This window comes from Arachis ipaensis, chromosome B10 (genome assembly GCF_059453495.1).
Source record: "Arachis ipaensis isolate K30076 ecotype BB chromosome B10, ASM5945349v1, whole genome shotgun sequence".
NCBI classification, from domain to species: Eukaryota; Viridiplantae; Streptophyta; class Magnoliopsida; order Fabales; family Fabaceae; genus Arachis; species Arachis ipaensis.
This window is the reverse complement of record NC_142435.1, coordinates 61136282-61163746: the sequence shown is the minus strand read 5'-3', so window position 1 is coordinate 61163746 and position 27465 is coordinate 61136282. Positions and strand designations below refer to the sequence as shown.

The 27465-nt window shown below is 38.9% G+C and overlaps 1 non-coding gene across 1 annotated transcript; it reads right to left on the bottom strand.

Annotated features, from left to right (window-relative positions):
- Nucleotides 1-15472: 15472 nt before the first annotated feature.
- LOC148580246 (small nucleolar RNA R71) lies at nucleotides 15473-15576 on the bottom strand. Its single transcript, XR_015899340.1, has one exon. It is a non-coding gene; the product is annotated as a small nucleolar RNA R71 (small nucleolar RNA).
- Nucleotides 15577-27465: the final 11889 nt, after the last annotated feature.

Here is a 27465-nt window from a genome sequence, read left to right as displayed (position 1 = left end):
CCAGAATGGAGCATCATAAGTATATTCTATGATGGTCTGTCTGAGTTGTCAAAAATGTCATTGGACCATTCTGCAAGAGGATCTCTTCACATGAAAACCCCTGTAGAAGCTCAGGAACTCATTGAAATGGTTGCAAATAACCAGTTTATGTACACCTCTGAGAGGAATCCTGTGAAGAATGGGATGCCTCAGAAGAAGGGTGTTCTTGAAATTGATACTCTGAAGGCCATATTGGCTCAGAACAAAATATTGACTCAGCAAATCAATATGATTTCTCAGAGTCTGAATGGATTGCAAGCTGCATCCAACAGTACTAAAGAAGCATCTTCTAAAGAAGAAGCTTATGATCCTGAGAACCCTGCAATGGCAGAGGTGAATTACATGGGAGAACCCTATGGAAACACCTATAATCCTTCATGGAGAAATCATCCAAACTTATCATGGAAGGACCAACAGAAGCCTCAACAAGGCTTCAATAATAATGGTGGAAGAAAAAGGTTTAGCAATAGCAAGCCTTTTCCATCATCTTCTCAGCAACAGACAGAGAATTCTGAACAGAGCCATTCTGGCTTAGCAAATATAGTCTCTGATATATCCAAGACCATACTAAGTTTCATGAATCAAACAAGGTCCTCTATTAGAAATTTGGAGGCATAGGTGGGTCAGCTGAGTAAGAAGATTACTGAAACTCCTCCCAGTACTCTCCCAAGCAAGGCCATAACCTTACTTAGTATGGCCGAATGCCCAGAGGAGGAGGAGGACGTGAATCCCGGTAAGGAGGACCTCTTGGGACGTCCTCTGAACAGAAATGAATTCCCATTTGAGGAACCAAAGGTATCTGAGGCTCATACAGAGATCATAGAGATTCCATTGAACTTCCTTCTGCCATTCATGAGCTCTGATGAATATTCTTCCTCTGAAGAGGATGAAGATGTCTCCGAAGAGTAAGTTGCTAAGTATTTAGGAGCAATCATGAAGTTGAATGCCAATTTATTTGGTAATGAGACTTAGGAGGATGAACCCCCTTGTTCACCAATGAACTGAGTACATTAATGAGGCAAACTTTAACTTAGAAGAAACTGGATCCCAAAAAGTTCTTCATACCTTGTACCATAGGAACCATGACCTTTGAGAAGGCTCTATGTGACCTTGGGTCAGGGATAAACCTCATGTCACTCTCTGTAATGGAGAAATTGGGAATCTTTGAGGAACAAGCTGCAATAATCTCATTAGAGATGGCAGACAAATCAATGAAAAAGGCTTATGGACTAGTAGAGAACGTGCTAGTGAAGGTTGAAGGCCTTTACATCCCTGCTGATTTCATAATCCTAGACACTGGGAAGGATGAGGATGAATCCATCATCCTTGGCAGACCTTTCCTAGCCACAGCAAAAGTTGTGATTGATGTTGACAGAGGAGAATTGGTCCTTCAGTTGAATGAGGACTACCTTGTATTTAAGACTCAAGGTTCTCCTTCTGTAACCATGGAGAGGAAGCATGAGAAGCTTCTCTCAATACAGAGTCAAATAAAACCCCCACATTCAAACTCTAAGTTTGGTGTTGGGAGGCCATAACCAAACTCTAAGTTTGGTGTTGAGAGGCCACAACCAAACTCTAAGTTTTGTGTTAAGAGGCCCAACCTTGCTCTGATTATCTGTGAAGCTCTATGAGAGCTCACTGTCAAGCTATTGACATTAAAGAAGCGCTTGTTGGGAGGCAACCCAATGTTATTTAATTATATCTATTTATTTTCCATTGCTATTTTATGTTTTCTTTAGGTTGATGATCATGTGAAGTCACAAAAACTACTGAAAAATAAAAAACAAAGAAAAATAAAAAATAGCAGTAAAAACAGCACACCCTGGAGGAGCAACTTACTGGCGTTTAAATGCCAGTAAGGGTAGCAGAATGGGCGTTTAACGCCCAGTCTGGCACCTTTCTGGGCGTTAAACGCCAGAAAGAAGCACCAGACTGGCATTAAATGCTAGAAAGAAGCAACAATCCGGCGTTAAACGCCAGAAACATGTTGCAGCCTAGCGTTTAACACCAGGAAAGGATTAAAAGCTGGCATTTAACGCCAAAAACAAGCAGCAATCTGGCGTTAAATGCCAGGATTGCACTGCAAGGGCATTTACACGCCTAATAGGAGCAGGGATGATACATCATTGACCCCTCAGGATCTGTGGACCCCACAGGATCCCCACCTACCCCACCTCTCTCTCTCCCCCTCCATCTCCTCCATTTTCTTCTTCTTCCCCTTCTTTCTTTCTTCTTTTGCTCGAGGACGAGCAAACCTTTTAAGTTTGGTGTGGTAAAAGTATTGCTTTTTGTTTTTCCATAACCATTTATGGCACCTAAGGCCGGAGAAACCTCTAGAAAGAGAAAAGGGAAGACAAAAGCTTCCACCTCCGAGTCATTGGAGATGAAGAGATTCATCTCAAGGGTTCATAGCTCAGAAGTAGAGCATTTGATTACACAACAAGAGAGCCCACTCATGGACCTCAACAAGAGGATGAGGAATTCCCTCACCAAGAAATCTCTGAGATGCCTCAAGGGATACATTTTCCTCCACACAACTATTGGGAGCAACTAAGGATAGGAGAACCAAAATCACTAGGGATGAAGCAACAAAGGCAAGGAAGAGACATAGAGGAGCTCAAAAGCACCATTGGTTCTTCAAGAGGAAGACGCCACCCTCACTAAGGTGGACTCATTCCTTAATCTCCTTGTCTATTTATTTTTCTATTTTCTGTTTTTGAGCATCATGTTTGTCTATGTTTGTGTCTTCATTACATAGTGTCTAGTGTCTATGTCTTAAAACTATGAATAATTCCATGAACCCTTCACCTCTCTTAATTAAAAAATGTGCTTAATTACAAAAGAACAAGAAGTACATGAATTTCGAATTCATCCTTGAAATTAGTATAATTATTTTGATGTGGTGACAATACTTTCTGTTTTCTAAATGAATGCTTGAACAGTGCATATGTTTTTTGAATTTGTTGTTTATGAATGTTAAAATTGTTGGCTCTTCAAGAATAATGAAAAAGGAGAAATGTTATTTGATAATTTGAAAAATCATATAATTGATTCTTGAAGTAAGAAAAAGCAGTGAATAACAAGGCTTGCGAAAATAAAAGAAAAAAAAAAGAGAAAGAGAGAAAGAAAAAAAGAAAAAAAGAAAGGCAAGCAGAAAAAGCCAATAGCCCTTAAAACCAAAAGGCAAGGGTAAAATAAAAAAGGATCCAAGGCTTTGAGCATCAGTGGATAGGAGGGCCCAAAAGGAATAAAATCCTGGCCTAAGCGGCTAAACCAAGCTGTCTCTAACCATATGCTTGTGGCGTGAAGGTGTCAAGTTAAAAGCTTGAGACTGAGCGGTTAAAGTCGAGGTCCAAAGCAAAAAAAGAGTGTGCTTAAGAACCCTAGACACCTCTAATTGGGGACTCTAGCAAAGCTGAGTCACAATCTGAAAAGGTTCACCCAGTTATGTGTCTGTGGCATTTATGTATCCGGTGGTAATACTGGAAAACAAAGTGCTTAGGGCCACGACCAAGACTTATAAAGTAGCTGTGTTCAAGAATCAACATACTGAACTAGGAGAATCAATAACACTATCTGAATTCTGAGTTCCTATAGATGCCAATCATTCTGAACTTCAAGGGATAAAGTGAGATACCAAAACTGTTCAGAGGCAAAAAGCTACTAGTCCCACTCATCTAATTGGAGCTAAGTTTCATTGAGATTTTGGGATTTATAGTATATTCTCTTCTTTTTATCCTATTTGATTTTCATTGAGCGGAAAATTTATACGCTTTTTGGCATTGTTTTTACATTGTTTTTAGTATGATTTAGTTAGTTTTTAGTATATTTTTATTAGTTTTTAAATAAAAATCACATTTCTGGACTTTACTATGAGTTTAAATGTTTTTTTGTGATTTCAAGTAATTTCTGGCTGAAATTGAGGGACTTGAGCAAAAATCTGATTCAGAGGCTGAAGAAGGACTGCAGATGCTGTTGGATTCTGACCTCCCTGCACTCGAAGTGGATTTTTTGGAGCTACAGAAACCCAATTGGTGCGCTCTGAATTGCGTTGGAAAGTAGACATCCAGGACTTTCCATCAATATATAATAGTTCATACTTTCTCCAAGTTTAAACGACGCAAACTGGCGTTTAATGCCAGCTTTCTACGCTATTCTGGCGTTAAACGACAGAAACAAGTTGCAAAGCAGAGTTAAACGCCAGAAACAAGTTACAAATTGGCGTTTAACTCCAAGGAAGACCTCTACACGTGAAAGCTTCAATGCTCAGCCCAAGCACACACCAAGTGGGCCCGAAAGTGGATTTCTGCATCATTTACTTATCTCTATAGACCCTAGTAACTAGTTTAGTACAAATAGGACTTTTTACTATGGTATTTACATCTTTGGATCAATTTGGGTCTTTTTCCCTATCTTTTGAATTCATATTCCATTTGGGGAGGCTGGGCATTTGGCCATTCCTAGACCTTGTTCTTATGTATTTTCAACGGTAGAGTTTCTACACACCATATATTAAGGTGTGGAGCTCTGTTGTTCTTCATGAATTAATGCAAAGTAATATTGTTTTTCTATTCAACTCAAGCCTATTTCTTCTCTAAGATATTCATTCGTACCCAAGAACATGATGAATGTGATGATTATGTGACGCTCATCACCATTCTCACCTATGAACACGTGCCTGACAACCACCTCCGTTCTACATGCAAATAAGCTTGAATGTGTATCTCTTGGGTTTCTAATCTAAGATTAAAACCTTCGTGGTATAGGCTAGAATTATTGGCAGCCATTCCTGAGATCCGGAAAGTCTAAACCTTGTCTGTGGTATTCTGAGTAGGATCTGGGAAGGGATGACTGTGACGAGCTTCAAACTCGCAAGTGTTGGGCGTAGTGACAGACGCAAAAGGATCAATGGATCATTTTCACTGAGAGGACGGGAAGTAGCCATTGACAACGGTGATGCCTAACATACAGCTTGCCATGGAAAGGAGTATGAATGATTGGATGAAAGCAGTAAGAAAGCAGAGGTTCAGAAGGAACAAAAGCAACTTCATACGCTTATCTGAAATTCTCACCAATGAATTGCATAAGTATTTCTATCCTATTTTATATTTTAATTATATTTTAATTATCAAATCTCCATAACCATTTGAATCCGCCTGACTGAGATTTACAAGGTGACCATAGCTTGCTTCAAGCCGATAATCTCCGTGGGATTGACCCTTACTCACGTAAGGTTTATTACTTGGACGACTCAGTGCACTTGCTGGTTAGTTGTATCAAAATTGTGAAAAAGAATTTAAGATTTCAAACGTGCGTGCTAAGTTTTTGGCGCCGTTGATGGGGAATGAACAATCACGATTTCGTGCACCAACCATCTTGAATTTTGTAAAGTTGAAAGCAGTAAAGTATCATGATCATAAACAAACATGGAATTAAAGAAGGATTTAGCATGTGCATACAAGTATTGGAAAGATAGTATGGTTAATTGTTGCTCAATTGCATTAGATTTTATTTAATTGAAGTTTTCATCTAGACATTTTGTAAAATCTTTTGAAATCATGAAAATCTTGAAGAAGCAAATGCAATTAAGGCAAGAAAGAAAAAGGGAAAGAATGAGAAAGTTGAAGGCTCTGAGTACCAATGACAATTAAGTTGTTAAGTACTTGTGGTGTTTATGTATCAAGCAATAAGCTTGAAAACAAAACACCTTGAGTCAAGGTTAGGCTCAAGTGCAAATGCACTCCCTCAAGGCTCAAGGCTCTGAGCATCAATGATTAGAGAGTCAAGAAAAGAAACAAATGAGCTTAATGAAGTCCTCTAATTAAATGCTTGTGGTGCTTATGTATCAAGTGGTAATACTTGAAAACAAAGCATTTAGAGTCGTAGCTTTGTTATCAACTCATGGGGCAAAACACCCAAAAGGAGAAGCTAATAAGAAAAGAAGCTAATAAGAAAATGAAAAGCTTGTTTCAAGGAAGAAACATAAGGAAAAGATTTCATAAATTGAGCTAGATAGAAGCATCAATCATTTACATTTCTTTTGTGATTGAAGCATGCATAGAAAACTAGCTAACCATGAACATTGAGTTGCTATTCTTCATACCTTGAATTGTCAATCTTTATTGCATGATTCTTTTCTTGCTTGGGGACAAGCAAGGTTTAAGTTTGATGTTGTGATGACTGGTGCACGAAATTGTGATGTCCAGGCTCAAACTATTCCTGGCACGTGAGCAACTTGGTACGTGTAATCGTGGTTACACATTCATAATTTGTGACAACTTCGATACAACTAACCAGCAAGTGCACTGGGTCGTCCAAGTAATACCTTACGTGAGTAAGGGTCGAATCCCACGGAGATTGTTGGTATGAAGCAAGCTATGGTCACCTTGCAAATCTCAGTCAGGCGGATATAAAATAATCATGGAGTTTTCGAATAATAAATAATAAAATAGGGATAGAGATACTTATGTAAATCATTGGTAGGAATTTCAGATAAGCGAATGGAGATGCTTTTTGTTCCTCTGAACCTCTGCTTTCCTGCTATCTTCATCCAATCAGTCTCACTCCTTTCCATGGCTAGCTTTATGCAAGGGCATCACCGTTGTCAGTGGCTACATCCCCTCCTCTCAGTGAATAATATGCTCACGCACCTTGTAGAGGTCCTTCTTGGAGTTGAACGCCAGTATTTGTGCCAGTTTGGGCGTTCAACTCTGGTTTTGGCTCCTTTTCTGGCGCTGGACGCCAGAATTGGGTATAAAGTTGGCGTTGGACGCCAGTTTACGTCGTCTATTCTTGGCCAAAGTATGGACTATTATATATTTCTGGAAAGCCCTGGATGTCTACTTTCCAACGCAATTGGAAGCACGCCATTTTGAATTCCGTAGCTCCAGAAAATCCACTTTGAGTGCAGGGAGGTCAGAATCCAACAGCATCAGCAGTCCTTCTTCAACCTCTGAATCTGATTTTTGCTCAAGTCCCTCAATTTCAGCCAGAAAATACCTGAAATCACAGAAAAACACACAAACTCATAGTAAAGTCCAGAAATGTGAATTTAACATAAAATCTATTAAAAACATCCCTAAAAGTAACTAGATTCTACTAAAAATATACTAAAAACAATGCCAAAAAGCGTATAAATTATCCGCTCATCAATGACATGTCATCATGTCATGCTTTTCTATGCTTTTTTATACAAGAAATTGATGATTAGTGCTTAAATATTGCATTCTTTCGTGCTTAAATGGTATATTTCTTTGATATTTTGATTTTATAAATTTTGTAGAAAATAAGTGGAAAAGGAAGCAAAATAGCACAAAATCAGCTCAAAAGAAGAAAAGAAGAATTTTGGGGCACGCTTTAAAGATTGAGCACGCTTTGGACCTTAGGCCAGGCTTTTAAAAGCGTGGCCCATGACCATGAAGCCATGACATGCATTAATGCCTTATGCATGAATTTATTATTGATAAATTAAAGCATGCATGCATTGGCAAATCAAGCTTTACGTAATGCATTACTAAGCTTTAATTATGCTAATTGGAATTGATAATGTATTACATGCTTGCATTGGCTTTAATGATTAATGCATTAGTATTATTAAAGTAAAACATGCACGTAATGCATTATAAATTAAAGCATACATGCCATTAAAGCCAATTGGCCAAAGAAAGATATAATTCTTTAACGTAATGCAATTGGCTTTATTAACTAAGTAATATAATAAAAGTATGCATTAGTTAGTAAAGCCATTCATGAAATGCATGTGACGTTGAAGTAAATAAATGGAGCGCTCAATTTTAAAGGGAGAGCGCTACGTTAATTGTTGCAACGGAGCGCTTCATCAAGCCAAGGAAGCAAGCACTGAAACCAAAGGAGCGCTACATTGAATCAATCAACCTTTTTGGGCTCCCAACAAACAAAAACAAAACGCAACACTCATAAAGAAAGCTGCCATGGTTCAAAGAGGGAAACCACACAAGCAAAGGGCACTACGTTCTCTACTCCAACTGAGCGCTACATCACAAGGAGAATTGTCCCAAAATGAAAGGCCCAGTGCTCGAAGAAGGAAACAAATGCAAGAAAGGGGCGCTACATTGGAATTTCCAACTGAGCGCTATGCATACACTAAGAGGCTTGGTTCGAAGGAAGCACACTAAGCATGAGTAGTGCTACGTTTTCTTTCTTAACTGAGCACTCCACTGGAGCTAGCCTTGGTCCATTTTTCAATCAAAGGCCATCGTAGATCCAATTCTTCACAGACCTAAGTCACCAAATGCATCCAGATCCACTCTCGTTCAAATCCAAAGCAAGCAAAGCCCATATCATCACTCAAAAGCACAAGAACAAGCTAGATTAGGAATTTCATTTAATTTGTTATTTGATTTAAATTTCATTTTCATTTTTTTTGTAAAGCCTATATAAAGGCATCAATTTCATTTCATTAGGAGGCTGGCTCTGCTAGAGCAATAGGAGTAGGGTAGAATAGAGAGTCCTCTTTGAAACACTTTTAATTTTTCTGCAATTTTTGGCAATTCAATTTAGCTTATGCAAATTTCAGTTTCTGATAATCTTCTTCTGCAAGTCTCCCTTTCTAAAATTTCACAATTCAATTTACATTGAGCTTGATTTAAATCTTCTGTTCTCATTGCTTTCTATTCCCATTGCTTCCAATTTACTCTCATGCAATTTAAATCTTCATGTTCCTCTGCATTTTACATTTGATGTTTGATGTGAGCTTGATTTACATTTCCTGCACATTTACATTTTCTGCATTTGCTCTAAGTTACTGATTTACTGCTTTCATTTAACTTTCCAACACCCAGTCTCCTTTACATTTTGCTGCAATTAACTTTTCTTGCACTTTAAGCTTTTGTCTAATCTACAATCTGCTGATTTACATTTATTGCAATTTACATTCCTTGTTCTCTAAGCTTCTACCATTTACCTTCTGCATTTTACAACTCTTGTCAATTTACTTTTTGTTGCTTCAATTTCATCCAATTCACCAATGTTAGCTTGACTAGACTCATCACCCACTAAAGTTGCTTGATCCATCAATCCCTGTGGGATCGACCTCACTCTTGTGGGTTATTACTACTTGATGCGACCCGGTACACTTGCCGGTGAGTTTTAGTGTTGGAATCTGATTTCCACCCATCACTACACTCTTTTGTCAACTCATTGGGAGACGACCTGAGATCTCTACTCCCAATATTTTGTTCTTAATTTTATGACAACTCTTTTCTAATTTGATAAGTGGATTTTAGTCGGTTGAGAACTGTACTTACAACGCTGTTTTCTCTATAAATTCTTAATCGGCCAATTTCTGCCACGTCAATTTTTGGCGCCGTTACCGGAGAGTTGCAACAGTGTGCTAATTTATTGGTTGGAATTTATTTATTTTCATTTTTTTATTTTATTTTATTACCATGGGCTGTATGTTTCTTTCGTTGAATGACGCGTTCACTGCCTGGTCCGAGCTTAGTCGCATTTGATCCAGAAATAGAAAGAACTCTTTCACGTATTAGGCGAGCTCGGTGTCGGTTAGCCTCTGAGGGTGGTGAAGTGGTTATTGCCAATTCACCAGTCTTATCTGAGAGCGAATCTGAAGCGATATTTGAGGAAGAAACAAGCTCCTCTACTACTGATTCAATTGATTTACGTGCAGGTGATATGGCAGAGCCCAGGGGAATCACTCTCCAGGAAGCTGGAGCCCCGACTTTACCCTACAACTGTATCACACGCGTCACCCAAATCTGGCTGCAAATTTTGAACTAAAGACTGCGCTAATCAACTTGATACCCAAGTTTCATGGCTTACCTGCTCAGGAGCCTATAAAGCACCTCAGGGATTTTCAGACAGCCTGTTCTACTCTTAGGCGTCATGGTGCATATGAAACTTCTATTCTGCTAATCGCCTTCCCATTTTCTCTTGAGGGAAAGGTGAGGGAGTGGTGATGATTAGATTTTTGACGGTTTAGAATTCACAAATGAAGTCTCGTTGCAAGTATAGTTTCTAAACCAAACAATAATCCTTTCATACAAAAGATTGTTTGGCACAAGTACAAACCCCTAAAATCTATAAATCGAAGTATTTAAACCTTGGGTCATTCTCCCTAGAAATTACAATAAAGTGTTCTTGTTATTGGTTATGAGGTATGTTTTGGGATTTTTGGATGAGAAACATGAAAAGTAAATGGCAAGGAAATTCAAATAACAAAAGGTCTTGGCAAGTGTTGGTGGTCAAGGATCTCTATCTTAATCAATAACCACAACATGAGAATTGGCAAGGATCAACCCCATTAAGTCATCCTCTAACTAATAAAGGAAAGTCAAATGAGCTATGTCAATCCAAGTCCATAAGTTCTAGTTCTACACCAAATCAATTAGTGAGATCTAGAGTTAATAGCTCCGAATCGTCAATCACTTGGACATTAGTAACTCAAGAGTTCCTAAGTTACCTTCCCAAGCCAAGAGCACTAAAATCTACTCTAAAATCCAACCAAGCATTTCATCAAACACTTGGAAGGCACAAAAGAAAAGCATAGTAAATTGCAAGAATTAAAGGAATCTACAACTATAAAAGTAAGAGATTAACAATAGAAAGGAAAAATAACAGAAAAGTAAACTCATAACTAAAAGAAGTATTTTAACAAACACATAGAAGGCAATAAAAGTAAACAACATGAATTGCAAGAATTAAAGAGAGATCTAACTAGAATAGCAAGAGATCAACAATAGAAAAGAAAAACAATCATGAAACAACAAAGAACTTACCAATTACATTGAAGGAGAAATGTAGATCTACAAATGAAAGCTCATAAACTACAACAAACAATACAAAGGAATTACAAGAGAAGAAGAATTCTACAACTACAAGAGAACAATGAAGGAAAGAAAAGGAAAATTAGAAGAGAGAAGAAGAGCTAGATCTAGATCTAAACCTAGTCCTAATTCTAGAGAGAAGTGAGAGTTTCTCTCTCTAAAACTAACTAAAACTAATCTTAAAACTTAAACTATGACTAATGATCAAAAGTATCTAAAGTGTGTTAATTCCCCTTCAATCCTTGGCTTAAATAGCATCAGAAATAAGTTGGATTGGGCCCACAAGGCTTCTAAAATCGCTGGCCATGAGTTTACATTAAGTGAATCATGTGCACCCATCGGCGCGTACGCATACTGTGCGCATACTGAAAGAACTGAAGATTGATGGTTTAGAAGTTATAGAAAACTCTCGTTGTAAGTATAGTTACTAAACCAAGCAATCAACTTTTCTTACAAACGTTTTGGTTGTCACAAGTAACAAACCCCTTTAAAATTGATAACCGAGTATTTAAACCTCGGGTCGTCTTCTCAAGGAATTGCAGGGAGGTGTTCTTATTATTGGTTATGAGTCTTGTAAATTGGGGGTTTTGAAAGTAAGGAAGCAGTATGTTGAATGATAAGAAAAACAAATAATAATAATAAAATAAACTCTTGGCAAGGTATTAGAAATTGGAAGTCCAGACTTAGTTATCCTTATCAATAATAATGAAAGTTGAATCTTAATTCCTCTTAGTCAACCTTTACTAAAGTAAAGGAAAGTCAAGGGATTAATTAGTTTGATCTTCGAATCCTATTTATTTCCTAAGAAAAGACTGGAATTATTGAAGTTCAATTCAATTGGCAAGATAACAATTATCAATTATGCTGTTGAATTGGATAACTCCTGAGTTACTGATTTCTTAACCAAAACTAAGAATGTAAAAAGCTAAATATAAATCACAAATATGAAAATACCTCAATTGCATTAATAAAGAAAATCATAACATGAAATCCATAAGCCAATTATTCAAAAGATAAATATCAATTAAAGTACTAAGGTGAATAAAAATGGAAACGAAATTAAACAGAAAATTACATTAAACCTGGGATCGAGAGTCACTCCTAAAACTAAGAGAAGTCCTAAATCATAATCCTAAGAGAGAGAGAGGAGAGAACCTCTCTCTCTAAAACTACATCTAAAACATGAAAAGTGAATGTGAAAGCCTCCTTATGAATGGATACATTCCTTCACTTTATAGCCTCTAATCTGTGTTTTCTGGGCTGAGAACTGGGTTAGAAACAGCCCAAAATTCACTGGTTGCGAATTCAAACATGCTGAATTTCTGTCACTACGACGTGGCTGCATGGAGCACGCGGTCGCGTCGCCTAGCGTCAGGGCAACTATGACATATTATATATTAAATCGAAGCCCCGGACGTTAGCTTTCTAACACAACTAGAACCGCGTCGTTTGGATGCTTCCTTTCCATCCTCTGAGCCATTCCTGCCCTATAATTGATGCCAGGGCATTTTGGCCAGTTTCACTGACCTTTTCTCTACTGTTTTTAGGTTAGTTTCATGCATTTCTTTAGGGAATAAGCTAGTTTTGGGTAAATATTCACTTATGCCTTGACTCAAGCATACAATGTGCATTTTACATAATTTTATGAGGATTTTGCATAAGTTTAGTGACAAAAATTATGTTGCATTACTCATGACTTGGACTAGAGCTTTGATGCACTTTATTGCATGATTTCAGGACCAAAAAGGAAGCAAGAAAAGGGGAGGTAACTTGCAAGATTAATGAGAAAAGTGATTGCCAATAACATTCTCAAAAAGCCATCAATGCCCACGTTAGAGAGTCACGTTAACTAAGTTAACGTGAACTCTAATGTGGAGAAGAGAAGTTGAGCCAACGTTAGTGACACTTAACATTGTCACTAACGTTGGCAATTACTCATAAGTGGCCACGTTAGAAGCCACGTTAAGCTAGTTAACGTTGCCTCTAACGTTAAGGGGGGAAGAAAAGCCAACGTTAGTGACACTCAACATTGTCACTAACGTTGGCCTATGGTGCAAAGTACCACGTTAACTCCCACGTTAACTTGGTTAACGTGGGAACTAACGTAAAGGATGAAGAGTTGTCGACAACGTTAGTGACACTCAACATTGTCACTAACGTTGAAGCAACCACACAACCCCCAAGAGTCATGTTAACCTCCACGTTAACTTAGTTAACGTGGAAGCTAGCGATGACGAATGAAGGATGAGCCAACGTTAGTGACACTCAACATTGTCACTAACGTTAGGATGGCTAAAGATGGCCACGTTAGAGGCCACGTTAACCTAGTTAACGTGGACTCTAACGTGAGACCCAGGGGCACATTGGAACGTTAGTGACAATGTTGAGTGTCACTAACGTTCTCGAAGGTTGGCAAGGACCACGTTAGAAGCCACGTTAACCTAGTTAACGTGGACTTTAACGTGAAACAAGAAGGGGCACAATGGAACGTTAGTGACAATGTTGAGTGTCACTAACGTTCTCGAACGATTAACAAGGCAATGTTAAAAGCCACGTTAACTAGTTAACGTGGATTTTAACGTAAGGCAAAGGGGTGCATTGGAACGTTAGTGACAATGTTAAGTGTCACTAACGTTCTCGAACTTATATTCTCACTAAATATTAACACCCCTAACGTCTTGAGCTGAGGTCTCTACCCACTTAGCACTTTCTCTCTGCAAGTAAAACCAAGCCCAAATGAAGAAAAGAACTGCTTCAAACTCAAGATCCAAAGCCCCAAGACTTGAAGAGTAAACTAGAAGCTGAGAAGAGTAGTATATATAGGAGTAGCTTTGAATTGTAAAGGAGTTCTGGAAGCTGGGAAAAAGGGAACTACTCTCTATATTTTAATTTCTTTGCAATTTCTAGTTTTATGATGTATTCTCCATCTTTGTTTTCATTTTCAAGAGCTATGAACAACTAAACCCCTTTCATTGGGTTAGAGAGCTCTATTGTGATTCAATGGATTAAGTGTAGTTCTTATTCTTCTTCTTCTTTCTTTTCTCTTGATTTTACTTGAAAGCTTTCGATCTTCATCCAATTGGATAGTTATCTTGGAAAAGGAGCTATTCAGACTTGGATCTCTTTTGAACCTTGAAAGAGGAATGAAGAGATCAAGCTAGAAATGCTTTCTCATGCTGGACCAAATTGGGTTTGGATGGATATGTGACTATAATCCTCTCAATATCTGGTTTGGGAAATGCATGTGGTATAATCAGTGACCATACTTCATCTCTTTTCATGAGCAATTGACCAAGGAATTGGCTATTGATCAAGATTTGAGAGATTGAATTGCAAGAAATTGTAATTGAATCAATTAAGATTGCCAAGGAGATCAATGAGTGCATTGATTGAGGAAGAGATGAAAATGAACTTGATCCGGAGGATTGCAATATCTCTTGATCCCAATGTTCATTTTATTTTTAGTTCTTACATTTACTTTTCTTGTCATTTTACTTCTCTGCACTCTATTGCTTTCTTTACTTTTCTGCCATTTACATTCCCTTTTTACTTATCATCCAAATCTGAATCGTCTAACTAGGATAATCAATCAACCATTGATTGCTTAATCCATTAATCTCTGTGGGATTCGACCTCACTCTTTTGTGAGTTATTACTTGACGACAATTCGGTATACTTGCCGAAGGGAGATTTGTTGCAAGACAAGTTTTCCGTGCATCAAGTTTATGGCGCCGTTGCCGGGGATTGATTGTGCATCAACAATGATTAAATCGGAAGATCACTAGATTGAGCATTTTTATTTTGTGAATTTCATTTTTTTGTTTGAATGATTTACTTTTTGTTTTAGTTAACTTTCTTCCCTTCTCCCTCTACTCGTTTGTTTTTCTTTGTTATTTTCAATTCTGTTTGCTAACCCACTAACTGTTTGATATATTGCACTACCCACAACTAACAAGTAATTCTGACACAAATACTGTCTGCACCTATTTTCTTTGCTTGAATTTGTTGGTTGTATGACAGGGAGAAGAAGTGGGGCTTCAACTTCCTTTGATTCTGAACCTGAGAGAACCTTCCTTAGACTAAGGGGGGAAGCAAAAGAAAAACGTGTAGTTGGTGCTGAAGAAGAGGAGGAACACTTTGAGGAATACTTTGAACCTAACATGGAAGAAAACATGGAAAATCATCATGAAGAAGAGATTCACAACCATGGCAGAGGAGGTGGAGCAAATCATGCTGGGGAGGATAGAAGAGTTTTGGGCTCTTACATTAATCCAAACCCAGGCAATTGTGGAAGTAGCATCCAAAAGTCAACAATCCATGCCAACAACTTTGAACTTAAACCACAGCTCATCACCCTTGTTCAGGACAACTGTTCGTTTGGAGGAAGTGTTCAAGAAGACCCCAATCAACATTTAACCACCTTCCTGAGAATATGTGACACAGTGAAGTCTAATGGTGTTCATCCTGACGCCTATAGACTGCTCTTATTTCCCTTCTCACTCAGGGACAAGGCAGCCAAGTGGCTGGAATCCTTCCCAAGGGAGAGCTTGACAACTTGGGAAGATGTGGTGAATAAATTCTTAGCAAGATTCTACCCTCCTCAACGAATCAATAGGCTGAGAGCTGAGGTTCAAACTTTCAGGCAACAAGATGGTGAGACTCTATATGAAGCATGGGAGAGGTTCAAGGACTTAACAAGGAGGTGTCCACCTGACATGTTCAATGAATGGGTGCAGCTGCACATTTTTTATGAGGGGCTCTCTTATGAGTCAAAGAAGGCCGTAGACCATTCATCTGGAGGATCCTTGAACAAGAAAAAGACCATTGAGGAAGCCATAGATGTTATTGAAACAGTAGCAGAAAACGACTACTTCTATGCTTCCGAAAGAGGGAACACAAGAGGAGTGATGGAGCTAAACAATGTAGATGCTCTGTTGGCCCAAAACAAGCTCATTACCCAGCAGCTGGCTGACCTCACCAAGAAGATGGAGAGGAACCAAGTAGCAGCAATCTCCACTTCATCAATAACACAAGAAGGAGTGCATGAAGAAGTAGAGGGTAGTCAGGAGCAAGCCAACTACATTGGGAATTCACCAAGGAAAAACTATGATCCATACTCCAAGACTTACAACCCTGGATGGAGAAACCACCCAAACTTTGGGTGGGGAAGTGAGTAAGATCAAAAGCAATTCACCCAGAGGACATCTCAACACCCCCACAACAACACTTCTCCACACACTTATTAAAACCAAAACAGCACGTCTGCTCTGAATCACTCATCAATTGATGACAAGCTCTCTAAGATTGAAGCCTTACTTGAAAGAATATGCCAAGAGATTCAAGAAAATAAGGTGTTCAAAGAGGAGGTGCGAGCCAATATTAAGAACCAGGGAGAGACCATCAGGAAGCTGGAATTCCAGGTCGGATATTTAGCTGAGAAGATTCCCAAACCTACTGATAGCTTCCCAAGTGACACGGAGAAAAACCCCAAGGGAGAAGCAAAGAAAGTAAGATGGGAAGATTGCAAAATGGTCACTACAAGTGATCAAGAGATTGAAGACAAGCAAAGCAAAGTGTGAAAACAACCTGAAGACAACTCAACAAAGGAGGAGGATAGAGATAACAAAGAACCAGAAATCTCACAACAAGAGCTGCTAAAGCTCTATGCACCATTCCCTCAACTGTTCAATGGTGCTGTGGGAAAAAGAATATACTCAAGGTTCCTAGACTTGTTTACATCTCTGCATGTGAACATACTATTTATCAAGGCAATTCAACAAATGCCTGCATTCATCAAGTATATGAAGGAACTTCTTCCAAGGAAAAGCTCACTCAAGGGAGGGCAGACTATAGTGATGAACAAGGAATGTAGTGCCCCTATTCAACCTGAGTTGCCTACAAAAAGAAGAGACCCAAGAAGTTTTCCTATACCTTGTGCCATAGGTGAAAACATATTCGATAGAGCACTATGTGATTTAGGGGCCAGCATCAACTTACTGCCCTTATCCCTGGTGAAGAGGCTACAGATCAATGAGATAATGCCCAAAGATGTCATTATCAGACTGGCTGACAAAACTCAAAAGCAAGCAATAGGAGTGGTGAAAAATGTGTTGCTAAAGGTTGGGAAGTACTTTCTCCCAACAGACTTTGTCATTCTGGACATGGAAGAGAGTCACACTCATCCAATCATATTGGGAAGACCATTCCTAGCTACGGCCAGAGCACTTATTGATGTAGAGAAAGGGGAGCTAATATTGAGAATCCATGATGAACGACTCAGCTTCAATGTTTTCAAACTCGCACAAGAAACAGATCAAGAGGACAAGGAACTAAGCACAAATGATAATGAGACACTGAAGGAGGAAACAAGCACTGAAGCAAAGCTATTTCATTCTGAGATCCCCTTAACTGACAAACAAAGAAAACAGCAATTGCCACAGCTCAAGGAAAAGTTGGAGGAACCTAAACCTCTAGAGGCAGGTGAAGATAGCACCACAGCTCCTTTAGAAAAAGAGGTCACCAAGGGGAAGGCAACCTCAAAAGAAACAAAGAAGAAGGTACCAAAAGGGTGGAAGAACAAGAAGATCCCTACGGAAGACTTCTCTCCAGGGGATAGAGTTGTCTCAGCCTACTTTCCAGATATTCTCCCTAATCTCCCTACTGTGCCATCTCAATTACCCAAGGTCTTCACTATCAATAGAGTTCTTTCCCTGAAACATGTGGAGATTATTGATCCAACCAATGGATACAAGTCCACAGCAAGAGGGGAGGACTTTAAGCACTACCAACCACCATGATGAAGGAAAAACGTCAAGCTAGTGACGCTAAAGAAGCTCTTCATGGGAGGCAACCCATGTTTTATATGCTTTCAGATGATAATGAATAAGTCAATCTTTATGAGCTTCAATCCAAACTTAACAAACAATTGGTGAAAATCTTCCTATACAGAATATAGTGAGGAACAAGTTTGGTGTTCAAAGCAAACCAAGTTGCATGCTAGTCTTGGGAGCTTTGAACACAAAACTTTCATCACATTACTTCAAACTAAGTTTGGTGTCACCCCATGGTGCCACCAAAATGCATATAAGGACCCACCAATAGTTAGTTAGTTAGTTGGAATTCATAAACAAATAATCAAATCCTTTCTTTCATTTTTTTTCTAGCCGTAGATTTTTTTTATGATATTAATTTCCTTGTTTCAAATCTTTATAGGAAAGGAAAAGAAGCATAAAAAGGGATTGATTGGACAATTAAATGGGGGAGATTTCGCCACTTAATGAAGAGCACTACACACATGTCTCAAGAGGAAACGAATGGGGAAACGCTGCCATGCAACATTGGAGAAAGAAAACCCTTGAACACCGAACCAATCACTCTCATTAAAGTGATGATCCTTGTTTTTCCTTCATATACAACCCCATCCGTCCATCTAGTAAACATTCATGCAATCCACACCCTTCACTCACTCATGATTTTCTTATATAAGTGAACCTGAGTGCATGCTCACCCCTCACATCCAAATCCCCACTCTCCACACTTCTATTGGCACACTAAACTCTTCATCACAAATTGCTTTAACCAACCCACTCTTCATCTATCCGAAGCCCCAAACCCCCTCAAACAACAATTCAAGTCATGGCATCATCAAGCTCAAAAAGGCAAAAGAGGAAGGGGCCTATGGAGAGTGCTCCTTTTGATGACAAGAGATTCAAGACTGCTTTTCATGAGCATGAATTTGAGCGGATAAGTGCCAGAAGGATATTTCCAGAATTAATCTTCTAAATCAATGCCAATGAATCACCACAGATTTGGAGAAAAATCGAACAGAGGGGGTGGCAATTGCTCACCAGTCCAGAGGGGAAGATCAATGAAAACCTTATCAAAGAATTCTATGCAAATGCAGTTAGAGAGGATAAGACCAAAGCCCCAACCTTCAAAAGCTATGTGAGAGGAAGGGAAGTGGACTTCAGCCCAAGTGCCATATCAAGAGCTCTTCACTTGAAATCCCCTCATTTTGATGAGGAGAGTTATCAGGCAAGGATAAGTAGAAGCCCTGATAAGGATGAGCTCTCAGAAATAGCATCAGATATCTGTGTCATAGCCGCTGATTGGGAGAGGTATTCAGATGGGAGACCAAAATTCATAAAGAGGGGAGACCTTCACCCTGAAGCCAAAGGGTGGTTTGAGCTTGTAAGGAGGTCCATCCTACCAACTGCTAATAATTCAGAGGTTAACATCAATCGAGCCACTATGGTATAATGCTTAGTGCAAGGTGGGGAAATCAAAGTGCATGAGCTCATTGTCGAAGGGATTCAAGAGTCAGCTGAGAAAGCTGACTCAGGTACCAGACTTTGGTACCCCAACACCATTCTCCGCTTGTGCAACAAGGCCAAGGTAATATTTGAGGACAGCAGCCCAGACTGGGTGAACCCAGGGAGGCCAGTTACACTCGAGTGAATGGTCTATACCACACTGGCTCAGCAACTAAGAAGGCCACATATAGGAAGGCAAAGGGCCCAGGAAGAAGCTCATCAAGAGGAATATCATCAAGAAGAATATCAACAAGAAGAGCATCATGACCCAGCCAACTTGAATATGACTCACCTTCTAAGAGCCATTGAAGATTTGGGACAGAGACATATGGAAGGACAAGAGCAAATGCTGAACCTTCAAACCAACTGGCTGAGCCAACAAGAAGCATGGCAAAAACAACAAATGGAGCAGCAGCAAGAACACTACTCCCGGCTCACTCAAGCCATCAACCAAGTGAACGAGAGGCAAGAACTTCAAGAGAAGCACTTGCAAGAACTCAACCAGCGGCAGATAGCCCAAATGAAAACTTTCAATGAGTTCAGTGTACTCAATGAAGGAAGGCAACTACATAGGGAGGAGTTCTATGTAAATACTCAAGCCAAGTTGAACTACATGACCAGTAATATGCATCAGCTACACTATACCATCCCTACATATGATGAGGTCCAAAAAGATTTTGTAGAACAAGAAGAAAGGAAGGTGAAACAGCAAAAGGAGACACTCAAGAAGAAGATGGAAGATGGTGGTTTCTGGAAGAAGCTGCTTGGAAAAGGCAAAGGAAGTGGAAGCACAAGCATTCAAGAGAGACACAATGAGGACAAGCAAGGAGGGGAGCAGGGGCATCCACATGAATGAAAGGTGGTGGAGTTCTTTTTAGTCCATATGCTTTAAATAAGGAAGATCTTGTATGAAATAGAACCTGCTTCCATGTTATGTTTAAACTTTTTAAAATTCTGTCTTTTAAGTTTTCCTTCTTAATAGGTCCATGATTTCTGGTTTAAATGTCACTGCATCATTCCCTTATTTACTTGTAAGCTTTTCCCTTTTTATCAAATGAAGAAGAGAATGTTTATGTTTTTAAAAGACCAGAGTAGGATTCCTAATGTGGAGGTGCATTCATGAATCTTTGGGGTAGTCATAAGTTAGCTAAGTTGGTTCAACCACAAGGTTAGGAGGACAACTATCTATCCTGAATACTTGACTTTGGATATACTCATGAGACTAAGTTAATAACAAGATCCTAAGAAGAGAAAAGGGAAAGAACAATGGAAGTGAAAAACAAAAGAAAAAGAGTAAGCAATAAGGCTAGGCATCAATGGTTTAATCTTGAGGCAAGTGTCTGTGGTGCTCCTGTGTGAGGGATCTACTTGGATGAATAAGCTCTTAGGGGTGCTTTATCACTTGGTAACTTGGGTTAACTAACCCGGGATTATCAGCTGAAAATCCACTATCAAGAGTAACCCTCATTACAGAGCATTTAGTAACCCAAAGAGGTGCTGGACACCAAGGTCTTAAGAAAAGAAAATAAATAAACTATATGCCTGCGGTGTGTATGTATGGGGGAGAGACTTGAGGGAGTAAGTCCTTAGGGGTGCTTCAACACCTAGCACCTTGAACCAACTGGTTCGGGAGTGTTGGCTGAAAGCTTATCTTAAAGAGTTGCCCCCCTACAGAGCACTTAGCCTAAATAACACAAATAACCATTGAAATAACAATAAAAGGATCAATGAATAAAAGTCTCATGGGATATAAACAAAGTAAGTGGTTAGGGACATGATAAAGCTCTGAAAGCCAGTAGTGGAATGAACCTAAGTTGCTATGCATGAAACCACCATAAAATCAGTAATATGACTTCCACAAGGATGACTCATTCCTCTGGATATTCCATTCATCATTCTCTTGTTCCAGTACTTGCTTAGGGACAAGCAAGCTTTAAGTTTGGTGTTGTGATGCCAGGGTATCTTGGCCAGTTTCACTGACCTTTTCTCTACTGTTTTTAGGTTAGTTTCATGCATTTCTTTAGGGAATAAGCTAGTTTTGGGTAAATATTCACTTATGCCTTGACTCAAGCACACATTGTGCATTTTACATAATTTCATGAGGATTTTGCATAAGTTTAGTGACAAAAATTATGTTGCATTACTCATGACTTGGACTAGAGCTTTGATGCACTTTATTGCTTGATTTCAGGACCAAAAAGGAAGCAAGAAAAGGGGAGGTAACTTGCAAGATTAATGAGAAAAGTGATTGCCAATAACATTCTCAAAAAGCCATCAATGCCCACGTTAGAGAGTCACGTTAACTAAGTTAACGTGAACTCTAACGTGGAGAAGAGAAGTTGAGCCAACGTTAGTGACACTTAACATTGTCACTAACATTGGCAATTACTCATAAGTGGCCACGTTAGAAGCCACGTTAACTAGGTTAACGTGGCCTCTAACATTAAGGGGGGAAGAAAAGCCAACATTAGTGACACTCAACATTGTCACTAACCTTGGCCTATGGTGCAAAGTACCACGTTAACTCCCACGTTAACTTGGTTAACGTGGGAACTAATGTAAAGGATGAAGAGTTGTCGACAACGTTAGTGACACTCAACATTGTCACTAACGTTGAAGCAACCACACAACCCCCAAGAGTCACGTTAACCTCCACGTTAACTTAGTTAACGTGGAAGCTAACGATGAGGAATGAAGTATGAGCCAACGTTAGTGACACTCAACATTGTCACTAACGTTGGGATGGCTAAAGATGGCCACGTTAGAGGCCACGTTAACCTAGTTAACGTGGACTCTAACGTGAGACCCAGGGGCACATTGGAACGTTAGTGACAATGTTGAGTGTCACTAACGTTCTTGAAGGTTGGCAAGGACCATGTTAGAAGCCACGTTAACCTAGTTAACGTGGACTTTAACGTGAAACAAGAAGGGGCACACTGGAACGTTAGTGACAATGTTGAGTGTCACTAACGTTCTCGAAGGATTAACAAGGCAACGTTAAAAGCCACGTTAACCTTGTTAACGTGGGTTTTAACGTAAGTCAAAGGGGTGCATTGGAACGTTATTGACAATGTTAAGTGTCACTAACGTTCTCGAACTTATATTCTCACTAAATATTAACACCCCTAACGTCCTGAGCTGAAGTCTCTGCCCACTTAGCACTTTCTCTCTGCAAGTAAAACCAAGCCCAAATGAAGAAAAGAACTGCTTCAAACTCAAGATCCAAAGGCCCAAGACTTGAAGAGTAAACTAGAAGCTGAGAAGAGTAGTATATATAGGAGTAGCTTTGAATTGTAAAGGAGTTCTGGAAGCTGGAAAAAAGGGAACTACTCTCTATATTTTACTTACTTTGCAATTTCTAGTTTTATGATGTATTCTCCATCTTTGTTTTCATTTTCAAGAGCTCTGAACAACTAAACCCCTTTCATTGGGTTAGAGAGCTCTATTGTGATTCAATGGATTAAGTGTAGTTCTTATTCTTCTTCTTCTTTCTTTTCTCCTGATTTTACTTGAAAGCTTTCGATCTTCATCCAATTGGATAGTTATCTTGGAAAAGGAGCTATTCAGACTTGGATCTCTTTTGAACCTTGAAAGAGGAATGAAGAGATCAAGCTAGAAATGCTTTCTCATGCTGGACCAAATTGGGTTTGGATGGATATGTGACTATAATCCTCTCAATATCTGGTTTGGGAAATGCATGTGGTATAATCAGTGACCACACTTCATCTCTTTTCATGAGCAATTGACCAAGGAATTGGCTATTGATCAAGATTTGAGAGATTGAATTGCAAGAAATTGTAATTCAATCAATTAAGATTTCCAAGGAGATCAATGAGTGCATTGATTGAGGAAGAGATGAAAATGAACTTGATCCGGAGGATTGCAATATCTCTTGATCCCAATGTTTATTTTATTTTTAGTTCTTACATTTACTTTTCTTGTCATTTTACTTCTTTGCACTCTATTGCTTTCTTTACTTTTCTGCCATTTACATTCCCTTTTTACTCATCATCCGAATCTAAATCGTCTAACTAGGATAATCAATCAACCATTGATTGCTTAATCCGTTAATCTCTGTGGGATTCGACCTCACTCTTTTGTGAGTTATTACTTGACGACAATTCGGTATACTTGCCGAAGAGAGATTTGTTGCGAGACAAGTTTTCCGTGCATCAATAATATCTGAAACCACTTAACACACATATCAAGGCATCTAATGGTAATAAGAGATGATTAATAATAAGCAAATATAAGATTAAAGAAGCATGTTTTCAATCATAGCACAAAATCAGGAAGGAAATATAAAACCATGCAAATATTATGAATAAGTGGGTAAAGAGTTGATAAAATCCACTCAATTGAGCACAAGATAAACCATAAAATAGTGGTTTATCAACCTCCCCACACTTAAACATTAGCATGTCCTCATGCTAAGCTCAAGAGAAGCTATAAAGGAATGAAGAGGAATGATAGAGAGTATGCAATGCAACCTATCTATGTAAATGCAACTAAATGTGAAATGCTTCTACCTACTTAGTTAAAAGTAAACAAATCTTTCAAGAGGAAATATGAACTGGATTTCACTAATTCAAATCATGAAAATGAAGTACAAATAGACTTGCAGAAGAAAATAGCTCATGAAAGCCGGGAACAAAGAATCGAGCATCGAACCCTCACTGGTAGTGTATACACTCCAATCACTCAAGTGTTTAAGGTTCGATTCTCTCAATTCTCCACTATCCTTGCTTTCTAAGGCTTGCTCTTCATCTAACAATCAACAAAAGTTTAATGCACAAATACACATATCAAGAGATCTTTTAAGGGTTGTAATGGGGTTAGGGTCAAGGTAGGATTGGATTTGGCCAAGTGGACTAAAATCTGAATCCTTAATTAACTTAAACTTTCCACCTAACTTTAGACAATCCATGTAATCATAATACCACATCTAACTATCCATTAACCATGTTTTTCACATATTCATGCATTCTAATTTCAAGTACAGTACATATGCATTGCTTTCACCATTTACTTTGGGGCATTTTGTCCCCTTTTATTTATTTGCTCTTTTTCTCTTCTTTTTCTCTTTTTCTTTTTCTTTTCACTTTTTTTTCTCTTTTTTTTATATATATATTTTTTTCTTTTATTTTTCCAATGCATATGATTAAATTATTGAATGCATGAACATGTCCTAAACATTTCTTTCACATTTTCAGAAAATTCTAACATACTCAATTATCAAACCAAATGTTTTCAATCCCAATTTCCCCATACTTAATTCATGAGCACTTTCACTAGTCTAAGCTAACCAAGGATTCAAATTAAGGACATTATTGTTTTTCGCTTAGAGTTAGTGATGAGCTAAAGTAAAGAACAAAGGGGTAAAATAGGCTCAAAATTGGTTTGCAAGGGATAATGAAAGGTTAAGGCCATATGGGTATGTAAGCTCAGTGAAACAAAGGCCTCAATCATGTAAGTGTATGCATACATTTAAACAATAGAAATATAGAATTAAGCAAGACAAAGATCACAATTTCAGAGAGAAAAATACACACTAAAAATAAATTATTGGTTAAAAAATGCAACCAATTCAAATAGGCTAAAAAATCTCACAGGTTTTGTGTGTTCGAGCTCTAAACCATGTTCCAGTATAATATCTCTTCAAACAAGTGTAACATTAAATTTTATTCAAATTAGTGAAATACTCTTAAGAGGTTTCTTGAAAAAGAAAATATTACTTCAACAAGTGGTAAAATATGCACAAAATTAAACAAATATGCAATCAAACATGCAATTGCAACAATGAACAAACAAATAAAATAAAAATTTTGGTGTTGAGTCAGGAAATAACTAACCCATGGAGATCGGTATCGACCTCCCCACACTTAAAGATTGCACCGTCCTCGGTGCATGCTGAGATGTATAGGTGGACGGGTTGCTCCAACTGATGCTTTTCTTCAAGATTTTGCAGATGGACTTGTCTGTCTCCCCATACAAACGTCTTCCGGTTCCCTTTCGGGTGGCCATCCTGAAAAAAAAAGGGAAGAAAAAGTAACCCAGTAATAAAGATAAGAAAATAAATGAAGTATGGGTGGGTTAATGCCAAATGATAATGGTCTCATTTACATGGAAGCTTCAACATGTACGTGAGAAAATAATAGAAGCCATGGCATGCCAGTGGTATAAAATTTGTAACATAGGGGAGGAGTGTGGGTAATGGAAGTATCAATACAAGCTCATGTCAATGCAAATGGAGTGCAAGTATCATAAAAGATTGGCATTGGCAGATAATTAATATCATCCCACAGTGTAAAACATGTTACCAAAATAAATTTAAGAAAAGATGCAACAGTTGAATAAAAATTTTTTTTAACACCAATAGAAAAATAAAAAATTCAGAAAAGAAAATAAAAATATGCACAAATTTAAAATGCAATGAATGAAAATATGTAAATAAATTAAATAAAATAGAATGGAGGTGAAAGAAAATAAGAAAAGAAGAAGAAAGAAATAAGAAAAGACAAGAAAAATAAGGATTAGAGAAGAAAAGATAAGAAAATTGGCTGATCTGTATATTCTGTGCGCCGCTTGTGTCGCGGACGCGTGAGTGATGCGGTCGCGTGGTGCATGATAAGGTCAGATGACGCGAACGCGTGGGTCACGCGATCGCGTGGCCTGTTTTGTGCGATTGGCGCGAGTGCATCCTCGCGGTCACGCAACTCTCTGTTCGAAACTTTTTTGCCAAAAATCTGGGTGACGCGGTCGCGTGATTGACGCGGTCGCGTGGGTGGCCATCTTTTGAAAACGACGCGAATGCGTGGGGCACGCGTTCACGTGGGAGGGCATGGGTTTCCAGCACGAGTCCAGCCCACTCCAGCTCAACTTTCTGCCATACACCCATTTACGTCGATTTCTCAGAGCCACGCGGTCGCGTGGGTGACGCGATCGCGTGGGATGCTATTTTTCTAAATGACGCGGCCGCGTCAGCGACGCGGTCGCGTGGATCAAATTGTGCCATTAGCGCGCCTCCATCCACGCTTTCGTGTGACTCTCTGTTCAATTCTTTTCTTCCCGATGCACACACGACGCGGACGCGTCGGCGACGCTGTCGCGTCGCGTGCAAAAATCCCTTTTTTTTAATCTGTAAATATGCAGAATGTAGTGTTAATATGAATGTGATTTGATGCCAAGGCATCATAGGCTAGTTTCACTAGCATGTTTCTGTTAGTTTTAGTTGTTTTATGCATTTTCTTGAGCTTAAAGTAACCAAAAATGGTTAAATGAAGAACAAAGTAATGAACCATCCAAACAATATGATTTTGATGCAAATTCCATGAGTTTTAGTTATATTACTTAAATGCTATGAATGAAAGATTTCTCATGAAATTTTGCAAGACTTTGATGCAATTGTTTGGATGATTTCAGGGAAGAAGAGGCTAAGCAAGGAAGCAACAAAATCAATAAAGGAAGCTTGAATATCACATGTGGAGTTTAAGTTCCAGTTTAAGCCTAAACTGGAGCTTAAACGCCAAAATCATGAAGGATAAGAAATGCTGGGATTGAAGTTTAACCTCCAGTTTGACCTCAAACTGGAGGTTAAACGCCAGAATGAAAAGCCTCACTTAAGGAGCATTCCACGTTTAACCTCCAGTTTGACCTCAAACTGGAGGTTAAACGCCAGAATGAGTATGTCACCCAGGGAGGAGTTCCACGTTTAACCTCCAGTTTGACCTCAAACTGGAGGTTAAACGCCAGAACCAGGAAGAGTACCAGGGGCCATTCCACGTTTAAGCTCCAGTTTGACTCAAACTGGAGCTTAAACGTGTTCGATAGTTTTTTTCACTCCAGGGTTGCTCTCTCCATCTCCACGTTTAACCTCCAGTTTGACCCCAAACTGGAGGTTAAACGTGTTCGACACCTCCAGGGCCACCATTCCAAGCTTCCACGTTTAACCTCCAGTTTGACCTCAAACTGGAGGTTAAACGTGTTCGACCTCCAGTATGCCTCCACCCTTTTCCACGTTTAACCTCCAGTTTGACCTCAAACTGGAGGTTAAACGTGTTCGACCTCCAGGGCTGCCCTTCCTATCTCCACGTTTAAGCTTCAGTTTAACCTTAAACTGAAGCTTAAACGTGTTCGACTACATGACTCTCCAGGGCTACCTTCTTCCATTTCCACGTTTAAGCTTCAGTTTAACCTTAACTGAAGCTTAAACGTGCTTCTACAAATGGCCTCACTGGAAGTGTCTGGCGTTTAAGTTGCAGTTTAAGCTTAAACTACAACTTAAACGCCACTCT